Source organism: Lactuca virosa, chromosome 5 (assembly GCF_052849685.1).
Source record: "Lactuca virosa cultivar CGN04683 chromosome 5, Lactuca_virosa_CGN04683_v6, whole genome shotgun sequence".
NCBI classification, from domain to species: Eukaryota; Viridiplantae; Streptophyta; class Magnoliopsida; order Asterales; family Asteraceae; genus Lactuca; species Lactuca virosa.
The window spans coordinates 296100119-296110535 of NC_136430.1; the positions used below are offsets into that span (position 1 = coordinate 296100119).

Here is a 10417-nt window from a genome sequence, read left to right on the forward strand (position 1 = left end):
GAAGCTTTGGCTCAGAAAATCTCGATACAGTCTCCATGTGTCTCATCTACATCTGAATTCACTTTTCAAGACAAAGAAAAATTTGAGTTAAAAACAAAACTAAAAGAAAACTTAGCACACAATATTTTTGGATTTTTTTTCATATTTTTTGAAAAAGAAATAAAAACAGAAACAAAAATATTTTTGGATTTTTGAATTTTCTGATTTTTTGTTTGATTTTTGAATTTTCTGATTTTTGTTTGATTTTTTAATTTTAATTCTCCCCCTAAATTTGTGCATAGAGGAAAACTGTGAACAAATTGAACCAAAACAAAAATAATAACTAAATTCGAAAACTACTTTGGGATCAAAGTTGTCAAGCAATTCAATCTCGATTATCAGCACACGCCTACATGTTTAGATCTGGTCAATCATCGGTATTGTGGTCCACTTAAACACGAAGGATATTGACAAGTTGTACAGATTATACATGACAAGACATTGTACTTATATTTCTAAATGGACCATTTAGCTGATGACGACCAAGGATATTGTTGTCCACTTAAATTCAACAGCGAGATCTACAGACAACCTATTAAATGGTTCAATTTTAGATGTACTAGAACGTGTTCCCCACTTCCCGATATACCCCGGTAATCAAGAACTTCTAAAGAAATCTTTACTTTAGGTGAGTAGACAATCATTAAGAGGGAAGTCAGATTTAGAGATAGGTGCATATGTTGTGACCCATGTCAGATCTCTTCCAATCATACAGAGGGTACAACATATGGCTAACTAGAATAGAGGGATTGAGAAGTAGAATGTTGCATATGCTGTGTTCCAGGTCGGATCTCTTTCAATCACGCAGAGGAGACAGCATATGGCTAACAGATAGAAAGAATTGCATAGATAAGAAGATGCATAAAAATAGAGTTGCATATGTTGCATTCCATATCGGATATGTTCCAATCACACAAAGGAAGCAACATATGACTGACAAATAGAAAGCAAGAAAATAATTTCCTACAGACCTACTTTATCAGAACCCCTCAGTCGCCCTATCAGTACCAGAATTAAGGGCATGAGTCCATACATCGAGGAAACGTTAAACCACAATTCTAGATACATATGACTTTAGTGTATCCTGCAGGTTCTCATGTTTATCTCACTGCTCAATCTACCCAAGCGTCGTATGGTCAGTCCAAATGAAACTATCTAAGTTCATATTGTCTAGTCCTTTCACAGTCCATCTATGCCTAGTCTAGTCCATTTAAATCTTTCGTGCCTACCAACGCATTAAACACAGAGCCTTGACAGTTCAACGTTGGTACCTTACACAAAGTCAACAATTGAGGACGCAAGCAGCAACGAATTCAGCCTTAGCTGTGTTTCAATCTCGGAACAGATCCGAAAATTCTTCACATCGTTAAGCACAAACACCATTTGTGATCCTCTCCTTTCTTCCTTTCCCGCAAAGGACACATACTCTCACTTAAATTTCTGAATGTTGTACAGTTGAGAGATGTCCCCTACCATGTGCTTGGAACAACCACTATCAACAAACCAGATTCTGATGATATTCCTCCATAGCTGCTCCAACACAGTGCAAGATTAGTTGGTCTTTGGAACCCAATCCATTTTGAAATTGGGTTGACCGTTACCGTCTACGCAAGGTACTCTTTCCCATGACATGTCCTGCTTATCACATACAGAAAATGAAGAAACATTAGAGTCATTATAATATTTGGGAGAGTGAACCTTCGGAACCCATCTGTAGTCGGGTTTAACCCATTTCTTGCTTGCTCGGATGGGTGCCTTATCGCTTGCTTTTGAACTTGAAGTCGGCTGCCGAGATGACTTTGATTTAACCGATCTTGGCTTCACTGGAGCATCTCTTGAGCTTGGCTTCTTGGCGGACATTCCTTTCTTGTTCTTGGAAGTTTGATTCTTGGCCTTTTGCGCGTTCCAGTCACCATTGCGCGATTGTGACCTGGAAGAGTTTCTTTTGGAGTATCTTCCTCTTTGCGCGTTCTGCCAGCCTTGTGCGTAGTAGGGAACATATGCACGATTTGGACAATTTCGGGCAATGTGTCCACGTGTTTCACAGTGAAAACATGTATTTTTCTTCACGTAGGAATTGTTTCTGCTTGCCCCTGGTAGCACGCCCTTGCCTTGTCTCTGATTGTTCCCACAAGCACACTTGCAGCAAGTAGTCTGCTTCACTTGTTTTGGTGGCCTGTATTTACCAACATCAGGTTGATTAGAAGCAACAGATTCAGAGTTCAAGGAGTCATTGGTTTGACAGTCAACATAATTTGTAGAACTAGAATTAGTTTCGTTCTCCTTGTCCTCCTCTTCCACTACTTTACCTGCACATGAAGTAGAATCATTAGTATCATTCACCTCAATACTCTCAGTTGGCCCAGACTGTTCAGTCTTAACTAAAGCTAGTACAGGGGATTGGCCATACTGAGTAGGTATCTCTTCCTCGTTGGTCTCAAGGGGTGTGGTATAGTTGTCATTTAAAGGAGGTGGAACACTATGATACCCTAGACCCTTGTTTTGATTATCTTTAAATTTTAGTTGTTTTTCTATCATCGATGCAACTACCTCACTCGACACATCAAATTTCTTAAAGTTGAATTCAACATCTTTATATTTAGCTTTTAATGCATCAAGTTCGGTAGTCAAGTTAGCAAGCTTTTCCTTAACATATGTATAATTTTCACATTTGTTGTTGTATTCCTCTTGAAGTGTTCTAAAGTCCTTGGTTTTGGCCTCTAGTTGTGCTTTTAAGGGTTTTTGACCTTTCCTAAGTGTATATCCTTCATATTTAAGGTCCTCATTTTCTCTTTTTAATAAATCGATTTGTTCACGAATAAACTTAATCGTAGTTTCACAAGATTGAGAGCATGAAATTTCATATACCGGGATGTTTGCGGAGCTCATTGTTTACCAAAAATGCCCTTTGACTTGAAACCTCGAAAGTCAACCTTAAAAGTCAAATTTCAAAAGTCAAACTTAAAAGTCAAACTTAAAAATTCAAACCGAAAAGCTAAAAGTGAAAATTTGAAAGTTGAACGAGAAAGTCAAAGGTCAAACTTGAAAATCAAAGTCACTTTTTGAGGTCAAATGTCAATTTAGAAAGTCAAAAATTAAAAGTCAAAGTTTTGGGTAGAAAATGGAATTTTAAAATTCGAAAAATTGTTTTATTGGCCAAACTTGTTAAAAATCCGAAAATAGGAGCGAAATTTTGAAGCTATTTGATTTAATTAAGGAATATGTTTAACATGTCGCTTGCTAGACCAAGTGGTAAGGGCGTGGGTTGTGTATGTAAGAGACCCATGTTCGATCCTTGCTACAAGCAAAATTTTTGAATATATGATGCTGAACGAGAACCTGCGAGGACCGCAAACGAGCATTGGCCGAACACGTGCTGCTGACCGAAAATGGACCGAACCGAAACGTACCGAGGCCGAACACGTGCGCGATGTCTGAAGTTGAAAACGTTGCTGGGCCGAAAACTTGCGAGACCTTGGACCGTAAACCCCCGAACCGAAAACGAATTTCGGCTGTAAACTCCGAGGAAACCCTCTCCGAGATTTCGGGTGTCGCCATGCCCTCGATGGAAGTCGCAAAATTACGTCAAAAAACAACGTTTTTGTCACTTTTTAGCTCCAAACTCGATCAAAAAGCTATTTTTATCAAGAACACTAAGAACAAACCCCCAATATTTCTTCAAAAGCTATCCAAAAACGTAAAATCCTTCAAGAAAAAGTGCAAAAACTCTCCAGATCTTGCGAAAAAGATTGATACAATCCAAGCTCTGATACCAACTGTAAGTCCCCAAAAATCGCTTGATGTATCAGTCAGATCCACTTGATGGTGCGAAATCCCAATCAAGAGGATGGTGCAAGATCAAATGGAGAAGAAGAAGAAGAAGAACTTGATGAATCTATGATGTATTCAATAATATGAATGATGTTCCACACACATAAGATCCACACACACACACACACACTCTTCTTCTCTCTAGTTTCTCTCTCTACAATATGATTATGAATGAATGCTCTACTAGACTCCTCACCCTTATATATATATATATATATATATATATATATATATATATATATATATATATATATATATATATATATATGAATGGATGCTTGCTGATTCCTAAGTAGATTTTGTTGATCCATCATCATAACTTGGTGCTCTCTAAGCATATTTCGTTGCTCCTTTATTTCAGCGTCGGTATCATTGTGCCTCTTCTCGGGCGCAGCCACAAATCTTGTAAACATATCTTCCAAATCAGATTTCTTCTCTAGCACCGGTTCCTCCTTTTGATAAAAGCCTCTATCTTTTTGCTTGTACTTTTCCTCCTTTGCCTTTTTGTACTCTTCATATGGTAGCCATTCTTTCCTGGGTTTTCGCCAATTGTCATCATACCTATCACCACTTGAATAACACACTTGCACTTTCCGGTTCCCGTTCTCGTCAAGATCATAGTCTTTAGTGAGGTGAGGCCCTCTACATTTTTCACAACCCACCCTAATGGCATGGATGGATTGGTCCATCTTAGTCATTCGTCGATCCAAACTATCCAACTTATCCATCATTGCTGTCATATTATCAGTAACTGAGTTCACCACACCCCTACTTAGTTCATTCCTTGGATTATGATATTCTCTAGAATGTTTAGAGAATTCTTCAATGAGCTCTTTTATCACCGGGGGTGCCTTCTTCGCGAGAGGTCCTTGCGAATCAAGGAGCTGTCTAGTTGTTACATTTACTCCATCATAGAAGATAGAGACTTCTTGTTGACTATTCAAGTCATGATGTGGGCAGTTCCTTAGTAAGCCTTTATATCTCTCCCATGCCTCATAAAGTGACTCTCCAGCTTGTTGTTCAAAATTAGCTATGGCTTTCTTTAACTTGGCTATCTTTGAGGGAGGGAAAAATTGGTCTATAAATTCAGTTTTCATTTTGGCCCAAGTAGTGATGGATCCGAGAGGAAGTGATTTCAGCCAATCCTTCGCAGCTCCCTTGAATGTGACTGGTAGCATACGTAGCAAAACAGTGTCGCGGGCCACATTAGGGACATTGAAGTAGTCGGCTATGTCATTGACCTCGTCAAGATGCTTGTATGCGTCTTCATAATCCTTCCCGTAGAATGGGATCTCCTTAAGTTGTGCGAGTATGTGGCCTTTAAGTTCACTCAAATAAGTCGCGCATCGTCGCACACTATAAGTCGCATGTAACAAACTTATTCCACGTCTAACACCATGATCTTGGTGCTTCCTCTCTCACAGTCATCATGGTTCTCTTGTGCTCGGACGATCGATGAAGTGTTACCCACATTACATCATGCTATAGTGAGGATACCCTCCAGCAAGGAGGTCATCCCGGCATCACCCCTGCTGCCTACTACCTTTCAGCATCTCTGTTTCCTGGCTCTCGGAAACGGTCTTGCTATGCAACCTTACCTTTAGCCTCGCCGCGTATCCCTCAACATCTTCACTACCTGGCTCTCGACAACAGTCTCGCTGCATATTTCCTACCAATAGCCTCACTTCCTACCCTCAACAATTCTATTGTCTAGTTATCGGCAATAGTCTCACTACGTGACCCTCGCTATCAGCCTAATCGCACAGCTCTCGGAATCTCTGCCACTTATATTATGGTCAACAACCCTACGGTTTATTGGTTTGACAACATAGTCTGATGCGGCTACCTACGCTACCCACATCAGACTGGGGGGAATCTAGCTAGGTGTAGCCCAAGCAAGAAATACCTTCAAGACGGTTATTAATGCTGACTATGTAGATGGATATCGGTGACATTTCATATGCGCATGACTACCACAACAATCGTGTCGAATAACAGTCTCAGAGACTGTATGGCGAGCTTACGCTCCTTAGCTAACCTGGTCTGACATTCCATCGACATCAGTGTCGCGTAACACTCTTTAGCAGCCTCGGTCCGCATGATCGCAACAATAGTTACGTTGCATCGCACCGATCGGCTCGCACTCCTCTCAATGAAGGAGTATCAAGTCAGCTGAAGCTGCATAAGTAATGCTTGGCTCTTCGCACAACCCCACGACTCTCGTGGGCGAGGTTCGGTCATTTCTCTTTATTATTTATTGTATTGGTGCTTTATCTAGTCCGATTCGATTGTCAGCAACCCAATCGCATCATACTACGGGGACTTGACGACGCACAGTTTATATGACTAAGTCCAGTCCGATGTCATTGGCCGCATACCAATAACACCAGACTGGGGGGGACTTGATGATATATGGTCCATTAGCATGGCCTAGACTACTTTAGCGCGCCAGCCTGGCCTGGCGTGCTCCTGCCAACCCTGCCTGGCGTTCCCTTGCTAGCCTTGCTGGGGACTCCCTTGCCAGCCCTGCTGGGGACTCTCCTGCTGGCCCGGCCAGGCGCTCCCTCGCCTGGTGCTCCCTGCCATCCTTTCCTAGCGCGCGCCCGCCAGCCCTGCCTGGCGCCTCCGGGCGGCCTTGCCCAGCTCCTTGCTAGTTGGGCCTGAATTGGGCTGGCCCAAGGCCTGACCCAATTCCCCTTGACCTAATAGTCCACTATAAATAGAATAGTGCCTCCTCCTTGAAAGGGGACTTCTCCCCAAGTGGTTCAGCCACCACTAGGACTTTCCCTAAGACCTTTTCCCTAAGGTTCTTCCCCCATGGCTCAGCCGCCACACTATACTCCGGCCGGGTGGCTCAGCCGCCACCCGCCGCCGACCACCACTAGCACCAAGATGGTTCTCTCCAGCTATGGAAGACCATCTCAGATCTTCTAGCTGATCTAACTTGATCGTTGGAGTCCGCTCCCGGGGCACAGTCCCTGGGACGGCTCTAACGACTTTGCACTGTGATGTCCAGATCTCCGCCGCAACAGAAGACCAGAAGACTCACCGGAGCTCGATGTCGCAACATTTGGCGCCATCCCTGACTCGAACGAGCGTAAATCATCTCGTTCTTGTCTAGATCTGCTCAGATCTGTCGTTTCAGCTAAGGTTTTCCTCAGATCTATTCATTTCTAGCACCATTTAGTTCAGATCCGTTTGACTTTGGCCAAGATCTGTTCAAATCGATTTGGTTCTTGACAAGATCTTTTCAGATCTATCTAACCATCGTTCAGATCTCTTGATCTGCTTAGTTTTATGCACAGATCTTTTGATTTGCTTTTGTTTTAGCTCAGATCTTTTGATCTATTAGAGTTTTCTCTCTTAGATCTTCAGATCTGCCTTGTTTTTTGCTCAGATGTCTAGAGATGTTTTGTTTTAGTTCATCTGAGCAACCCTCAAGTCTTAAAAGACTTTATCAGATCTCATTTTCATCTATATTTGGATGGATTATTCAGAAAGTTTGGGAGAAAATAGATTTTTATGAGTTTTTCCCCATCTTTGTTCATATTTTCGAATTTTATTCAGCAAGTTGAAGAACAAACAATATTTTACAAGTCTTTACCTCTTTTGCTTGCTCATTTTCAAGAAAATCGGTTTTGGTTCATGATTTTTCATGTACAACTTCATTCAAGTTGTTTATTTGGTGCTTCCTCTGGAAGCTTAGAGATGGAAAACAAAAGATTTTCAGATCTGTTGAGCAAGCTGAAAAGTAGAGAAGGTTTAGGGAGAAAAACCTTGTCATATCCGTTTTTGTTTATATTTTGGGGGGTTTCTCAGTAAGTTGAGAAGAAAAGAAGTTCTCTATGAGTTTCACCCCATCATTTGTTCATATCTTCTTGGTTTTTTCCAAGATCTGTCCAAATTTGCTTCACAAATCCTTCAGATCTGTAGATCCATTTCGTTTTTAGTTCAGATCTATAAATCTACATGATTTTCTTCACTCAAATATTCTCAAGTTTGCAAAAATTTGTTAGATTCGTTTTTTGCTTTTATTTTGGGGTTTTTTCAGCAAGATGAGAAGAAAAGAAGCTTTTATGAGTTTTTACCTCATTTCAGTCCATGTACTATCAGAAATCGTCTTTAGTTCAGATTTTTTTGGAACAACTTTACTACATGCATCAGCTGTTTGTAAGCACAGCTGAGATGTTTTTACATTAAAAAAAAAGAATAAAGAAACAAAATTTGTATATATCCTTCTACAAACCAAAGTTGCATTTCACATCACCTAAGCTCATCATTTTGATTTCAAAAAAAAAGAAGGGGGTAGAAGAGGATTTTCGGGTGTTGTGTACATAAAATCGAGTTAAAATACAAAATACTCCATGTGGACCCAGCTGGTCCAATTTTCGCGTACAAAGAAAAAAAAAGATGCAGACAAAGGCTAGTGTGTAGACGCAGAGAAAAATCTTCACAACCCACGGTTACAGCAAAATTATACAAATATTACAAGAATGAGCTGTTACTTCTAAATAAAGGAAAAGAAATGGGAAAAAGGGATTCAGTATATGCCAGCTGGAATGGGGGCAGTTCTACAAGAAGAACAGATACATAAAAAGAGACGTATACAAAAGCATTAAAGAAAAAAAAGGAGGATTAGAGGTGTATACAGTATACATCATAAATCTATAAACCAACAAAAGCATTTTCGGTGGGACACATCTGGCCCAATTATTGCGTACATGTCAAGAGAAAAAAAGAGGGGGGAAAGTGGTCTATGCTCCCATATGCTTGCACAGACAAGACAAGAGCCGGGTCCACCTGATTCATAACTGTCAAATAAAGTCAAAGGACCATTAGTTAGACCTCACCGGGTCTACGTCCCCATCCAGAAAAGGCGAGCCACCTCCGAGCACCTCCCGACGCAGCCATCGTCTCCGACAGGGCAGCTTTGCTCGACTCATGTCTCTTGATTCTCCGCTAGTAACCTAATCTGATGTGCCACCAGTCAACACACTGGACAATAAAAACATCCCCAAATCCAGACTTCCCTCACAGGAGTTGCAGTACCGCTAGTCGCCTCCGATCCCGACGAGCAGAACCCGAGCGCCGCTGGTCGATGATCTTCGCCCCTTCACCACAGTGACTCCAACAGCACGCCTCAAGCTAGCCGCCACCGGCCCCAACCAAGCATTTCCGAGATGTCACTCTCCGACGAAGTAAATCCAACGAATCAGCTCATCACATCTAACAGTGACTGGAGCCTCGTGGTTGAGATTGCTCAGCCCAACATAAATCTCCAATCCCTATCATCCTGGCACTTCAGACTCCGACGAGTAGAGCACAGTTGCAGTCTCCGGTCATCTCCGATTCAAACCACGCTGGAAGTCAGGATTGATGCTCCGACCTCTTCCATGGGTGGCGGATTTCGACAAGGCATCAGCAAATGTAACCTTCACCAGTCAATCCGGTCTTCCTCCATAGATCCATCACCGCCATCAGATCGCTCTCCAACCCCCAACAACGACAGCCAACGTCACAACTTCTAGCCGCATGCTTAAGATCGTTGATTTGCCCGATTATCTTCAAGTTACGGCGCATTCTGATCCCTTTACAATCTGCGACCTCCGATGTTATGACCATTTTTGCGATCCACTTTCTTCCTAATATGTTATACATCCGTCTTCGCCTCCTCTAAAGAAAAAAAAAGAGAGGGGGGGGGGATAGTGTTGGTACGGCACTATGTAGAAGTGATTTTTATTCCCAAGGGGAAGAGTTAAAGTACATAAAGAGTTGACACCATGAATGATGGTGTATCCCCGAGGTGACGTTGGTATTCCGGATCGAAAGAGTAGCCGCGTGGTCCAACTCTCGGTAGTCTTGTTGCCCAACTCTCAACAGTCGTGTTACTCACCTATCGCTAGCAGCTCGCTGCCCGGGCCTCAACGGCCCTGCTGACCAGTTCCTGACAGCAGTCTCGCTACGTGCCACTTGACAATAGCTACACTATCAAGCCCTAAGTAGCACCGCCACATAGCTCTCTGCAAACAGCCAAGACAACGAGGCATCATTTATTAGTACGACTAGCGATGCATCAAAGCATCAGGTACCATTCCACTTTACCCCAGACTGATCACGCGAGCTAGACACATAGATTGTAGAGTATTACGCCCAATCATGCGAGGTTCAGTACCCTCGCCTCGATTCGCTTGGCTTCTCAGCCGGACGCCATTATAGAGGCTTACTCCGCATGCGAGGTTCAGTACCCTCGCCTCGAGTCGCCTGACTTCTCAGCCCGACTCCATTACAGCGGCACGCTCCGCATACGAGGTTCAGTACCCTCTCCTCGAGTCGTCTGGCTTCTCAGCCCGACTCCATTATAGCGGCACGCTCCGCATACGAGGTTCAGTACCCTCGCCTCGAGTCGCTTGGCTTCTCAGACCGACTCCATTATAGCGGCAAGATCCGCATGCGAGGTTCAACACCCTCGTCTCGAGTCGCCTGGCTTCTCAGCCCGACTCCATTGCAGCGGCACGCTCCGCATGCGAGGTTCAGTACCCTCGCCTCG

At 42.8% G+C, this 10417-nt stretch overlaps 1 non-coding gene across 1 annotated transcript; it reads left to right on the top strand.

Annotated features, from left to right (window-relative positions):
• Positions 1-4812: 4812 nt before the first annotated feature.
• LOC145118345 (small nucleolar RNA R71) lies at positions 4813-4919 on the top strand. The gene has a single exon (XR_013713300.1). It is a non-coding gene; the product is annotated as a small nucleolar RNA R71 (small nucleolar RNA).
• Positions 4920-10417: the final 5498 nt, after the last annotated feature.